At 44.2% G+C, this 13,379-nt stretch overlaps 1 protein-coding gene across 1 annotated transcript in view; it reads left to right on the top strand.

Moving 5' to 3' along the window:
* The window catches only part of grid1 (glutamate ionotropic receptor delta type subunit 1), a 571,973-nt gene that overhangs the window by 441,917 nt on the left and 116,677 nt on the right, over positions 1-13,379 (top strand). The window lies entirely within an intron of this gene.

The following is a 13,379-nucleotide window of genomic DNA, read 5'->3' as shown; positions in this document are numbered from 1 at the left end:
CATGTAAAATTTGTATGTGGTTTATAGAGAGGTGGAATGGTTTCAAGACATCTGGTCATATGGGTGAGAAAGTAGCAAATGGAAGTTAATGCAGATACTTAAGTCAGCTTCCTAATTAAGTCGAAAATACAACAATTCAGGGTGTAGTTGGGAGATTCAACAAAATAAGGTCAAATGCAATAAATGGAAGGACATCATGAATGATGGAGAGATAGGGACCTTAGAGTGTAAGTTCATAGGACCTTAAAGTTAGTAGGATAGTTCAAAAGGTGCTCAGTATGCTTTATCGTATTGACTGTGATACTGAATATAAAAGCAGAAGGACAATGGTAAAATTAGCTGTGCCTGATACACTGCAGTTGAACCTCTGTATACACTTCTGGCCATGACATCTGGACAAAAAGGTGACTGCATTGGAGATGGTGGGGAGCAGATGCATGAGGCTGTTGCCAGGAATGGAAAATCATGGCGATGAGGATGGATCAAATGGACTAAGGTATTTTTTTATAATAGAAGAAGCTAAGGAGGACAACGGAGATGCTTAAAATTATGAGGCACCTGGGCAGACTAAAAGGAATGACACTCTCTCTCTAAGATGGGGTATCAAAAGGATGGGAGGGGAGATGAGGTCCGATGATTTTGCCCAGAAGCTGAAAGCAAATTGAGACTCGCTGCTTGAAAAAACAGTGGAGGCAGACACTCTCACCATTTAAAAAGCATCTTAATATCTCCTTGAAAGACTGCAACTTGCATGGTTACAGATAAAGAGATGGATGGTAGAAGTAGGCTGCATAGCTCTTTTTTTTTATCATGCAAGGACATGATGGGCTGAATGGCTGCCTTGTGTTGTCAATTGTCTTTCCATGATATTCTTCTGCTCTCCTCCAACTGCATCAACATTTTCCTTTAACTCTCAAAGAACCTCACCTTCTTTCTGTTAATACATAATCTCCACCTGAATTTTAACTTTTCTTCTTCAAGGTCTGCTTTAGATATTGCAGGGGCATTGTGGTCATCATAGTTCACACTGTTTAAAAGCTCGCTCTGTAAGGACAGATATCAATTTTTGATGCCACGTTTGTTCCTCCTTCCAACAGTTGATAATATTGCATCGCTGCCTTTGTTGATTTACTCCATTCTCTTAGTTCCCGATCGACTCTAAGCAACATGTTATAATTGATTTCTATCAGACTGACAAGTTTTACAGCAGTACCATACATCCTCGAGACATACCCTGACTTTTCTACCACACATTCTCTTGGATGTTCAATACATTTTTCCAAAATGTGTACTATCATGCAATGGATCTATAACATTTCAGCCGGTTTTAGTTCTACCTAACTAGACCTTACTAGAGATTTAGTAAACACTTTTTTTGGATGTGTTCAGCTAGCTGATGTTCCTGTAATTGCTACACTTACTCTTGTCTCCTTTTTGAAAATTAGTGCTTTCATTTCACGCAGCCTTTAGGCACTTGCTGTTCGTTGCGAGTTTTGTTAAATCGTTGCTGGATCATTTTTACAATGTATTCCTTCCCCACCTGCAACATTTGCAGTCATCAAAATTCATTTTATTCCTTCTCAAAATGACATTTAAATTCTTAAAGAAAAGATAATGCTTTAGAAATGCTCAACGGGTGAGGCAGCAGCTGTGATGAGGGAAAGGCAAATGAATTCCTTGATCTTCAAAGTGACCCTGCAGCAACTAAAGACAGTCAGCATCCTCACACTGTGGAAAGAATGTTAGAAGGTACACAGGGAAAAGGAATCACGGGAATGAGAAGAGGGAGTATGTCTGCATTTATGGGAGAAATAACATTTATTGAATGAATTTATGAAAAATATGTGATCCAGCCAGTTTGGTGGTGTTACATGATGGGAGGACATGAGATAGGAGACAATTTCCTCAAGTGCCCTGAACATTACCTATACCAGAATCAGAGTTGTACCAAGATGACAAAGGACGTTGGTGAGGTGCCAAAGATACGATTGCTGAGTGGTTGTTGGTCGTTGTGTTTGTAGAGATCTCTCTTCATATACCCTAAGAAATCACTTCATTTTGAGCATGTTACTTGAAAGGAAGAGAGAGATTTTCACCGATACATATTCACACAAAGGGTGGTGGGTGTATGGAATGAGCTGCCAGAGGAGGTAGTTGAGGCAGGGACTATCCCAATGTTCAAGGCAGGTACATGGATTGGACAGGTTTGGAGGGATATGGGCCAAACGTGGGCAGGTGGGCCAGTGTAGCCGGGACATGTTGGCCGGTGTGGGCAAGTTGGGCCGACAGGTTGGAAATAATGATGGTGATGAGGACCTCAATACATCATTGTGTCTGGCACCTCATAGCCTCTCCTCAGAGACTGCCTGTGAAGGGAATGAGAACAATTGTTCAAGGGATATGTGACAGAGGGAGATTTAGCAACACTCACTCGTGTAACACAGCTTGGCGTCTGACCCAGCGATTCTAATAGGGAGGCTCACCGGTATCAGGGTCTGCTCATCTGGACAGCCCAGGATGACTGCGATTGAAGTCCCCATAATCTAGCTGATGTAGAAACACAGTGAGATGATCAGTGAGATGCTCTGAGCTGCATCAGCGCAGGAGCTGTTAAGGGGCGTGGAGGACCTCATCTCCAAGCTCTTGTGGGATGTGGTGCGGGACAAGACAACCATGATCTCCATTCATGATGTCTTCCCAAGAGATCAGCGGCAAACAGCATCTGAGGAGGAAGGAAGCAGAATGCAGAGTGTTCCTTTAAATCAACACAGCAGGGAGGTTCTACTGCAGTTGTACAGGGTCTTGGTGAGACCACACCTGGAGCATTGCGTACAGTTTTGGTCTCCTAATCTGAGGAAAGACATTCTTGCCATAGAGGGAGTACAAAGAAGGTTCACCAGACTGATTCCTGGGATGTCAGGACTTTCATATGAAGAAAGACTGGATAGACTTGGCTTGTACTCGCTAGAATTTAGAAGATTGAGAGGGGATCTTATAGAAACGTACAAAATTCTTAAGGGGTTGGACAGGCTAGATGCAGGAAGATTATTCCCGATGTTGGGGAAGTCCAGAACAAGAGGTCACAGTTTAAGGATAAGGGGGAAATCTTTTAGGACCAAGATGAGAAAAACATTTTTCACACAGAGAGTGGTGAATCTCTGGAATTCTCTGCCACAGAAAGTAGTTGAGGCCAGTTCATTGGCTATATTTAAGAGGGAGTTAGATGTGGCCCTTGTGGCTAAAGGGATCAGGGGGTATGGAGAGAAGGCAGGGGTGGAATACTGAGTTGGATGATCAGCCATGATCATATTGAATGGCGGTGTAGGCTCGAAGGGCCGAATGGCCTACTCCTGCACCTATTTTCTATGTTTCTATGTTTCTAAATGCCTCAAAGCAGCACCAATCACTTTTGGTTGCACAGGGAGTGGACAACACAGGTCATGGATTGCAGTAAAGGGCCTGTCCCACTTAAGTGATTTTTTAGGCGACTATAGGCGACTAGGCTGTCACCACATGGTGACCGGTGTGTCGCGTGTATGGCCGTGAGTAGTCTCCTCAGTGGCCGCTGGATTTTGCAATGTTCAAAATTTTTCGGCAACAGTGGGCTTGACGCCAATGAGCATAGCTTGACATAGAAACATAGAAAGTAGGTGCGAGAGTAGACCACCAGGTCCTTCGAGCCCGCACCGCCATTCGCTCATGGCTGAACACTAAACAGACACACTTACCCACAAACAGTAGACACAAGACACAGAACACAAGACACTACCCTCCCCTTTATACCGCTATCACCCCTCTCCACCCCAAGAACCTCGTGATCTCCTGGGGGAGGCAAAAAAACGGATAAAAACCCAGGTCCAATTCGGGAAAAAAATCCGGGAAATTCCTCTCCGACCCCAATCCAGGCGATCGACACTTGTCCAGGAGATCACTCAGGTCTTACTATACTAACCATACCTAGGTCCATATCCCTGCCCTCTCCCCGTAGCCCCTTATCCCCTTGGCAGCTAAAAAACCATCTATTTTAGTCTTAAATATATTTAAAGTTTCTGCTTCCACTGCTCCCTGGGGCAGTGAATTCCATAAATTAACCACCCTCTGGGTGAAGAAGTTCTTCCTCATCTCAGTTTTAAAAGAGCCCCCCCTTATTCTGCAACTATGTCCTCTAGCTCTAGTTCTATCACCTGATGTAGGTGCTGTCGTAGGTTTTCGCCAGGTGACGTGGGTTGCCGCCGGTGCTGACTTCGGTGAATTCCATTGGCGACTACCTACGTCAACCGGCAACGGGTTTCGGCGACTGAATTGTCTTAAGTTGTCTTCAGTTGTCGCGACAGGGTCATAGCTTGTCGCGGGTGGACGTAGGTCATCGTAGGTGTGGTCATAGGTGGACGTCCTAATGGGTCGCCGGTTGTCGGTAGCTTCCCGTAGCTTGACGGCGACTCGGTGGTAAGTTGGTCGTACACATTGTCGTAGATATTGTCGTTGGGGGGTTCAGTCGCCGGTCTTTCGGCGACCTGCTACGACTTTGACCGTCGCTGGCAGTCACCGAAAAAATCATCTAAGTGGGACAGGCCCTTGACACTCTCCTTCCTTTTCCAGCATAGTAGCCAACGTGTGATGTGTGACATTGTTGGTGTCAAGCCCCAACAGGCTGAGGCAGATTGTGCATCAATGTACCCAGGCCACTTTCCTGTTAGCTGGTGTTTTAAGTTTAGGCTTTTGGTTTGAAGCTTTGTTTTACATGTTATCGGATCAGATCAGATAATACTGTGCATTAATCCAATCAAGTCAACCTCAAGTACAATAGGTTGACCAAAGGAAAAAAGGAGAAGATACAAAGTGCAGTATATAGTTATTTGCATTGTTTGGATTGTAGTGTATCAGTCCCATTGACAAAGTCTAATGTTTGCATTGAGGTAGAGGTGAATCGGACAGCACCCAAGCACCATTCAGAAGCACGGTGGCGTAGTGGTGAAGCTACTGCCTTACAGCGCCAGCGACACGGTTTCGATCCTGACTGTGGTTGCTGTCTGTACAGAGTTTGTGTGTTCTCCCCGTAACCTGCGTGGATTTTCTTTTGTTCCCTCCCACACTCCAAAGACGTACAGGTTTGCAGGTTAATAAGTTTGGAATAAATGTAAAATTATCCCCAGTGCGTGTAGGGTAATGTTAGTGTGCAGGGATCGCAGGTCAGTGCGGACTCGGTGGGCCGAGTGGCCTGTTTCCGCGCTGTATCTCTAAACTAAACCAAAGTCGAGGAAGAAGCTGATCCTGAGTCTGGTCGTGCATGCTTTCTAACTTCACCGATATTCACCTTCAGCGACCTACACCAGGTGAAACTGTATTTATGTGTTGTTGCGTGTGAAAGTCATATCCTAATGGATTCAGGTTCTAGGCTAATATGTTTATTCGTCTCTCCCATTTATCAAATACTTGGAGAAACCAGAGAAGAGACAGCCCTAAATGTATCAACATTTTATCACATTTCTCCCAAAGGTTTGAAGTGCTTCACACAGAGAGAATTGCTTCTAAGTGTCACAAGCGAAAGGATTTATTTTTAATTCTTCCAGTGTTCATTGCCTACTTCTTGTTTCATTTTCACGGCAACCTTTATTCCAATTTAATCTGCGATTTTTATGTTAGATTTTCATTCTATTTAATTTCATTTTTTAGTCATTTTACATGAATGGGAGGAGTGGGGGTGGGGGTGGGTGGGGTGGTTTGGCAAGGCTAGTGATGGTACACAGAACATAGAACATAGAACATAGAACAGTACAGCACAGGAACAGGCTCTTCAGCCCACAACAATGTCCATGCCAAATATGAAGCCAAGATAAACCAAGCTCCTCTGCCTGCACGTGATCCATAACCCTCAATTCTTTGCATATCCATGTGCCAATTAAAACCTCCAAGCTCCACTATCATATCTGCCTCCACTTGCAGCATGATCCACACATCCAACACATTCTTTTAAAAAAAACTTGTCCCACACATCTCCTTTGAACTTTGCCCCTTTCACCCTAAAGCCGTGCCTTCTATTCTTTGATATTTCCATCTAGGATAAACGTTCTAACTGTCCAGCCTATTTATGCCTCCCATAACTTTATCCCCTTGTCCATGTTTAATTTAGAGATACAGAGATACAGCGCGGAAACAGGCCCTTCGACCCACCGAGTCCGCACCGACCAGCGATCCCCGCACACTAACACTATCCTACACACACTAGGTGCAAATTACAATTATGCCAAGCCAATTAGCCTACAAACCTGTATGTCTTGGGAGTGTGGGAGGATACGGGATATCCCGGAGGAAACCTACGCAGGTCACGGTAAGAACGTACAAACTCCGTGCAGACAAGCCCCCATAGTCAGGATCAAACCCAGGTCTCTGGTGCTGTAAGGCAGCAACTCTACCACTGAGTCACCATATTTATGGAGCCATAGGTGGTCTTGATTGCGTTCAGTGTTAGTGCAGACATGGACTCAGTTGTCAAGTATCTTGAACTTAGATTTTATATGGAAATGTTGCAGCATCTGCTGGTCCCATCTTATGTAGCTCATATGAACATATCACACAAACTAGCCTTGTCGGTGTGCGGCCTTTATTAAGTGTGGTGGTTTATTATGAACCAGCGAAATGCAATCATTTATTGAATATTGAGAATCCTACCTGCTACATGTTGCCTAATCTGATGATGCTTCTGCTGTTCTTTATGTAACTCTTGATAATCTCAATCGGAGCTATACAATACAGCTGGAGTCACCCATTTCACAGACTAAGGATTGTAATGAATACTGTCAAATTGACATCAAAGTAACTGATCCCCTGTTAATCCCAAATTGTGCAGGAGGCCACAAGATCGATTCTACTTGTTCAGTTTCTTTAGCTAATATGCCATGTTCCAATTAATTTCATGATGATCATCGCAATCAATAATGTATTTAAAGCACATTTCATGTGTTGCACCATGAACAGGAACTTAACCACCCAGCTGCCACTAACAAGAATGCTATCATCAGCCGGCAACCAATGCTTTAACAAATACTTTTTATTTTAAATGAAAGTAAGGCAAGCATGAGCAGAACAACAAGTGAGGTAGAAAGATGCACCTTGCTAGTCTGAAGAAGGGTCTCTACCAGAAACATCACCCATTCCTTCTCTCCAGAGATGCGGTATGCCCCGCTGAGTTACTCCAGCATTTTGTGTCTTTCTTCGATTTAAACCAGCATCTGCAGTTCTCTCCTGCACACCTTGCTAGTCTGTCAGTTTGTTCCTACTGTATGTCGGAAGGCTTTGCATATATTAAAGAGCATTTAACTCATTCAGAATCCCGCACGTTAGCGTATTTAGACATTCACTGTTGAACATGTTTCTGTCAGCCGAAGCATATTAAATTTTAATAAAATACTTGAAGGTTCTCTTTTATCCTTGCGGCCACTTCTTTCAGCAGAAAGATCTACGTGATTGTGACGTTAGCAGTGGGCCGTCATTCTAAACTTTGCTGATCTTATCCTGTTTCCCTACCACCTTATCTTTTTTTTCATTTAAATCCTTGCTCTATTAATTATCCAGTTACTATTTAAAATACCTCATCAAATCTGCCTTCGTAAGCACACGGCAAACCACTGCTGTTTGAATAACATTCCCGGTGAAGAAAATTGCATTCTGCTTCTGATGATTTTAGGTTTGGTACAGTGGTTTGGAGATGGTATTACTAAACCAGCAAATCAAGGATAGACACAGAATGCTGGAGGAACTTAGCGGGTCAGGCATCATTCAGTGGTGGTGTTGAGCAATGCAGAGAGAATGTAAATTTAAACTGCACTTCTGGTTTCAAAGAAAAATAATTGGATTTCTGTGAAAGTATCCACGATGATAATAGCCTGACTGAAAGAAACAATTACCTTTGCTTCGTCTCGCCCAGTATGTGATTGCAGACTCTTGCCAACTTTCTCAGAAGTAGCAAACAGTATAATTATATTAATCTCAAACTCCGGAGCTTTGTGAAGAATACCCTCAAAACACCCTCTCAATGCAACTAGGAAGAAGCAACAAGTGGCGGCTTTGAAGTGAGGCCCACATCTCAGGTCAGTGGTGGGAAGACCAGTGAGGTGAAGACCAGTGAGGAGAAATTGGCACAGACATTGTGGGCCGAAGGGCCTGTTCGTGTGCTGTATTTTTCTTAGTTCTATGCGCTATGTAAAACCAATTGCTTTCCTTTGTGCTGAGCTGCTTTGAAGTGTTAAATCCTGCTGCTTACATTCAAACTGCTGGGGACATTTGCAGTGACTGCAGTCACTTGGGTTCACAAGCATCTTATGCTGCATCTCCCATCTTGGAAACAAGTTGACCACCTGAATCCATTTTCTTAATCGATTGAAAAGAGAAGAAGATATTTCAGAAAATCATTATAAATGTTGAAGAAATTTAGAGATACAGCACGGAAACAGGCCCACTGAGCCCATGCCGACCAGCAACCCCAGCACATTTATGCCCCTGTCCCACTTAGGAAACCTGAACGGAAACCTCTGGAGACTTTGCGCCCCACCCAAGGTTTCCATGTGGTTCCCGGAGGTTTTTGTCAGTCTCCACTACCTGCAACCTCCGGCAACCACCTGCAACCTCCGGGAACCGCACGGAAACCTTGGGTGGGGCGCAAAGTCTCCAGAGGTTTCTGTTGAGGTTTCCTAAGTGGGACAGGGGCATAACACTATCCTACACACTAGGGACAATTTACAATTATGCCAAGCCAATTAACCTACAATCCTGTACATCTTTGGAGTGTGGGAGGAAACCAGAGATCCCGGAGAAAACCCACGCAGGTCACGGGGAGAACGCACAAACTCTGTGCAGACAGCACCCATAGTCAGGATGAAACCCAGGTCCCTGACGCTGTAAGGCAGCAACTCTACTGCTGCGCCGCTGTGCTGCCCAAATACTAAACAATTTAGCATGATCCAGCATCAGATAAAGAACATGCATGTCTCCAAGACACACATCAATAAATTTGATCGTTGAAAGAAGCCTCTTTGAACTTTGGATCAAAGTTTGGCATCTGCTTCTTTAATAACAAGAGTGAGTTTTGGTATTCAACATTCGCAACAGGTTTCTGCATGGATGGTTCTACTTTAAGTTATTTAATGCAATGAGCTTTCTGAAGCACTCTTCTCAGCAATTAAAGGTGTCTATGGCGGGCGAATAAGCAAGCCACATGTGGCGAATCAAAGAGATCTTTCTTGTCAAAGCAAAGCTTCTTGGCTTGCCACAGCTCGTCCGTACGCTCCACTAGCAGCAGGGGATCTGTGAAATCATCAGCGGCGAGCAGCGGGCGGATGTTGTCCGGCATCTGTTTCAAGAAGGCGTGTTTGAAGAGCAAGCAGGGCCGATGACCGTCCATGAGAGTGAGCATCTCGCTCATGAGCACAGACGGCTTGCGATCGCCAAGGCCGCCCATGTGCATGAGCCGGTCCCGGCAGCTGAGCGCAAATGTCAGCAAGAGCAGCGCTTCAAGGCCCTCGTATTTGTCCTGATCCGGCAGTGCACGTAGGTAAGGGACCAGGTGACCGGCCGTCTCTTGATCCAACGCGCCGACCACATAGTAGTACCGGGTGTCATCAGCCGTGATGCGTCGTACGTGAAACTGGGCCTCGGCTTGTTGAAACCAGACTTGAGGCTGCGATTTCCAGAACACGGGCAGCTTCAGGGAGACAGCGTTCTGCTGGGATGGATTGTCAGTGACCTCGGGCTGTTGAGGTTGTTCGTTGGCTGCAAACATTGTTTAAATCCAAAATGACTGTTTTGGATCGTCGGGGTCACCAATATAGTGGGCGAATAAGCAAGCCACGTGTGGTTGTGAATAATAAGCAAGCCACGTGTGAATAAAAAAGATCTTTATTGTCAAAGCAAAGATAACAACACACGCGCGCGTGGGAGAAGGTTGGCCCGGGGTTCATTATATACCTATACCTCGTGACCACTCCTTCCCGCCATTACACAGTCACGTGACCCTACCCCTCACTGCCGAGGGTTCGCATAGTAAGTGGCCTAACCACCGGGTGGCGCCACAAGTCCCACCGAAAACCAGGATACAACCTCAATTTCAGTGAGAGGGGAAAGGTTTAACACGATGCTGAGGGGCAACATTTTCAGATGGAGGGTGGTACATATATGGAATGAACTGCCAGAGGAAGTGTGTATGAATGAACTGCAGATGCTGGTTTAAACTGATGATAGACACAAAATGCTGGAGTAACTTAGCGGGACAGGCAGCATCTCTGGAGAGAAGGAATGGGTGATGTTTCGGGTCAAGACCCTTCTTCAGTCCGAAATGCCTGCCAGAGGAGGTAGTTGAGGTCGGAACAATAACAAAATTTAAAAGGCATTTGTACTGTACATGGATAGCAAAGGTTTACAGGGATATGGTTGAAATTAGGTTTAGGTTTTGGTCTATTATTTTCATGTGTACAGTGACAAGTGTTTTGTTTTGCATGCTATGTAAGCAGTTCAGATAATACTGTACATAAATACAATCTTGTTAAACTCAAGTACAATACAGAGCAAAGGAGCAGATAAAGAGTATCATGTTTCATCTTTTATTCATGTAAAGCCTTTTCTCTGACTGGATAGTACAAAAACAAATGCTCTGCCACTGTTCATGATAATAATAAACTAAGGAGAGTCTGGGAAAAAGGACTAGCACAGATTGGCATCTTGGTTGGGCCGAAGGGCCAGTTTCTCCACTGTATCACTGTATGGGCTAACTCTGAGAACGCTGATAGACACATGCACACATGAGCTTGGGAGCACAACCCCGGGTCTGAGGTCAAGTGTCACGACCCACGATTGTCACAAAACAATTTCCATAAAGTATCAGCGGCAAATTATCTCGGCCAAAGTGTCCCAGGTATGGATGGAACAGTCAGTAAGGAGGCTCCCCTCTGAAAATTAACTGCTTATTCAGATATCCAGACAGAGGTCCCATCCCACAGACCAGCCGCCATGGGTCAATCCAAAATCCGGCCTGAATTGGAGTTCTTACAACTTGATGCAACACGAGTGGTGTAGCTATTGTTTCCAAAACTTTGTATTACAATTATGATATCCGAAGATAAAGAAGTGATGAAGACAATTATATTTATTCAAAGGGCCGCAGGCAGCAATACAGGCAGCAAGTCACTGCCTACGTCACCACGCATCATGCGCGCGTAGTGCACGCCATGCGCGCATCACATGATAAATGATGACGCGTCAATTACGCGCAAATGACGCCCAAGTGGGACAGGCCCTTTAGCCAGCTCCCTAAAATCCAAAATGTGGACACATGCCTCTGTTCAAATCCATATCCTTTCCAATCCACATCCATATCATGTACGCTAATTTATTAGAATTACCTATCTAAATAAAGCTTGGTTTTCTACTGTTGCTGACATTCTTACATGTCTCTCCTCAACCTTTGGGTCTTAAGATTCTGAACAAGATAGAAGACAGAGAGTCGTGGTGGAAGGATAATATTGAGGATGAAGTCTGTGACCAGTGGAGTTCTGCAGGAATCTGTGCTGGGACTTCTGCTCTTTGTGATATATATATCACAATTATATATATAAATGACCTGGACATGAACGTACTGTAGATAGGTTGGTTAGTACATTTGCAGGTGACACAAAGATTTCTGAGGTCATGGACTGTGAGGAGGCTATCAAAATATACAGTGGGGTACAGATCATCTATAGAAATGGACGGAGAAACGGTAGATGAAGCTTAATCTGAAGAAGTGTGGCGTATTACACTCTGGGAGGTTGAATGTAAATGGAAATTATAGGATCAATGGTCAGCCCCTTAACAGAGGCATCTTGGGATCCGTCACAAACTCCCTAAAAATGGCAATACGAGTAGATAGATTGGTAAAGAAAGCATATGCCTGCCTTTATTGGTCGAGGCATTGAGTATACAATTCAGGAAGTCATGATACATCTTTATAAGACTTTGGATAGATGCATTTGGGCTATTGCATGCAGTTCTAGTTACCCCATTACAGGAACAATGTGGAGGCTTTGAACCTGACCTCAGGTGCTGTCTGTGTGGCGTTTGCATGTTCTCCCTGTGACCACGTGGGTTTCCTTCTGATGTTCCACTTTCCTTCCACCATCCCCATGATGTGCGGGTTTGTAGGTGAATTCACCCAGTGTGTAGGGAGGGGATGAGAAAGTGGAATAACATAGAACTAGCGTGAATTGTGAGGGCTCGTTTGCCGAAGGGTCTGTTTCCGTGCAGTATTCCAAAACTAAACTATGATAAACTAAATCTAGCTTCTACTTTATTTTGTTTATTCACACCCCATTGCCGGTCGATGCGTACCAGACTGTCTTTTGTATTGTGTTCTGCTGCCTCCTACTACATTTTTTATTACAGTATCTAATTAGTAACAACAAGTTTACAATAACATCCTGACCTACTTGGCTGACTAGCTACAACATAAATTACATACTCATGGGAGTTGAATTTTTGAACCAATCCGTCTCTTACCACATCACCTCTAAAAACATCGAAAACAAATTAAAAAAATAAAAATAAATAAAAATCCTCGTTAAATGTTGGAGTGGTGCTTACTACTGTGCATTTCTGAACTATTCAGAGGCTGTTGGCAGGACTGTGGTAGGACTTCATTTAAAAAAACACACTTTTGTATCTGATTGTCAAATCACCCCCAGAGATATTCAACAGAAACAGGCTCTTTGGCCCATCACGTTCGTACTATCAAGTTCGTAACTGACCATCAACCACCAATTTACATTGATTTACTAGAATCCCATTATTTTATTCCCCCCTCATTCCCACCAACTCTGCCAGATTCTACCCCTCACCCCTACACCGGTGACAATTTGTAGTAGCCTATTAACCTATTAACTGGCGTATCTTTGGGGTGTAGGAGAAAACCAGACCACTGGCAGAAAACCTACATGTTCACAGGGAGAACGTGCAAACTCAACACAGGTAGCACCTAGGTCAGGATTGAACCTGGGCTGTAAGACAATGGCTATACCAGCTGCATATTGTGTTCCTAGTGCTGCTGCTTGAAATAAAACTAGAAAAATATCAGGTGTTCAGAAGTCAGAATGCACTTCGGAAAAAAGAAGGGAAGTTAATGTTTGAGATGGTCCGATGAAATCTCATCAACCTGAAACGTCAACTTTGTTTCGCTGCCCAGATGCTGACTGAGTGCTTTCTGCATTTTTTTTCATGTTTTTAGCATCTGCAGGATGTTGCATTTGAGCCGCTCTTTGAAACTTGAATTCCAGTTTGTGTAAATATCATAAGGCATATATATCGGCATAGAGTCTTATAGCGTGGAAACAGATCCTTCAGCCCAACATGCCTACGCC

The sequence above is a fragment of the Amblyraja radiata genome, chromosome 37, assembly GCF_010909765.2.
Source record: "Amblyraja radiata isolate CabotCenter1 chromosome 37, sAmbRad1.1.pri, whole genome shotgun sequence".
Classification (NCBI taxonomy): domain Eukaryota; kingdom Metazoa; phylum Chordata; class Chondrichthyes; order Rajiformes; family Rajidae; genus Amblyraja; species Amblyraja radiata.
The sequence above is the reverse complement of the archived record's forward strand: the minus strand, read 5'-3'. Positions and strand labels throughout refer to the sequence as shown.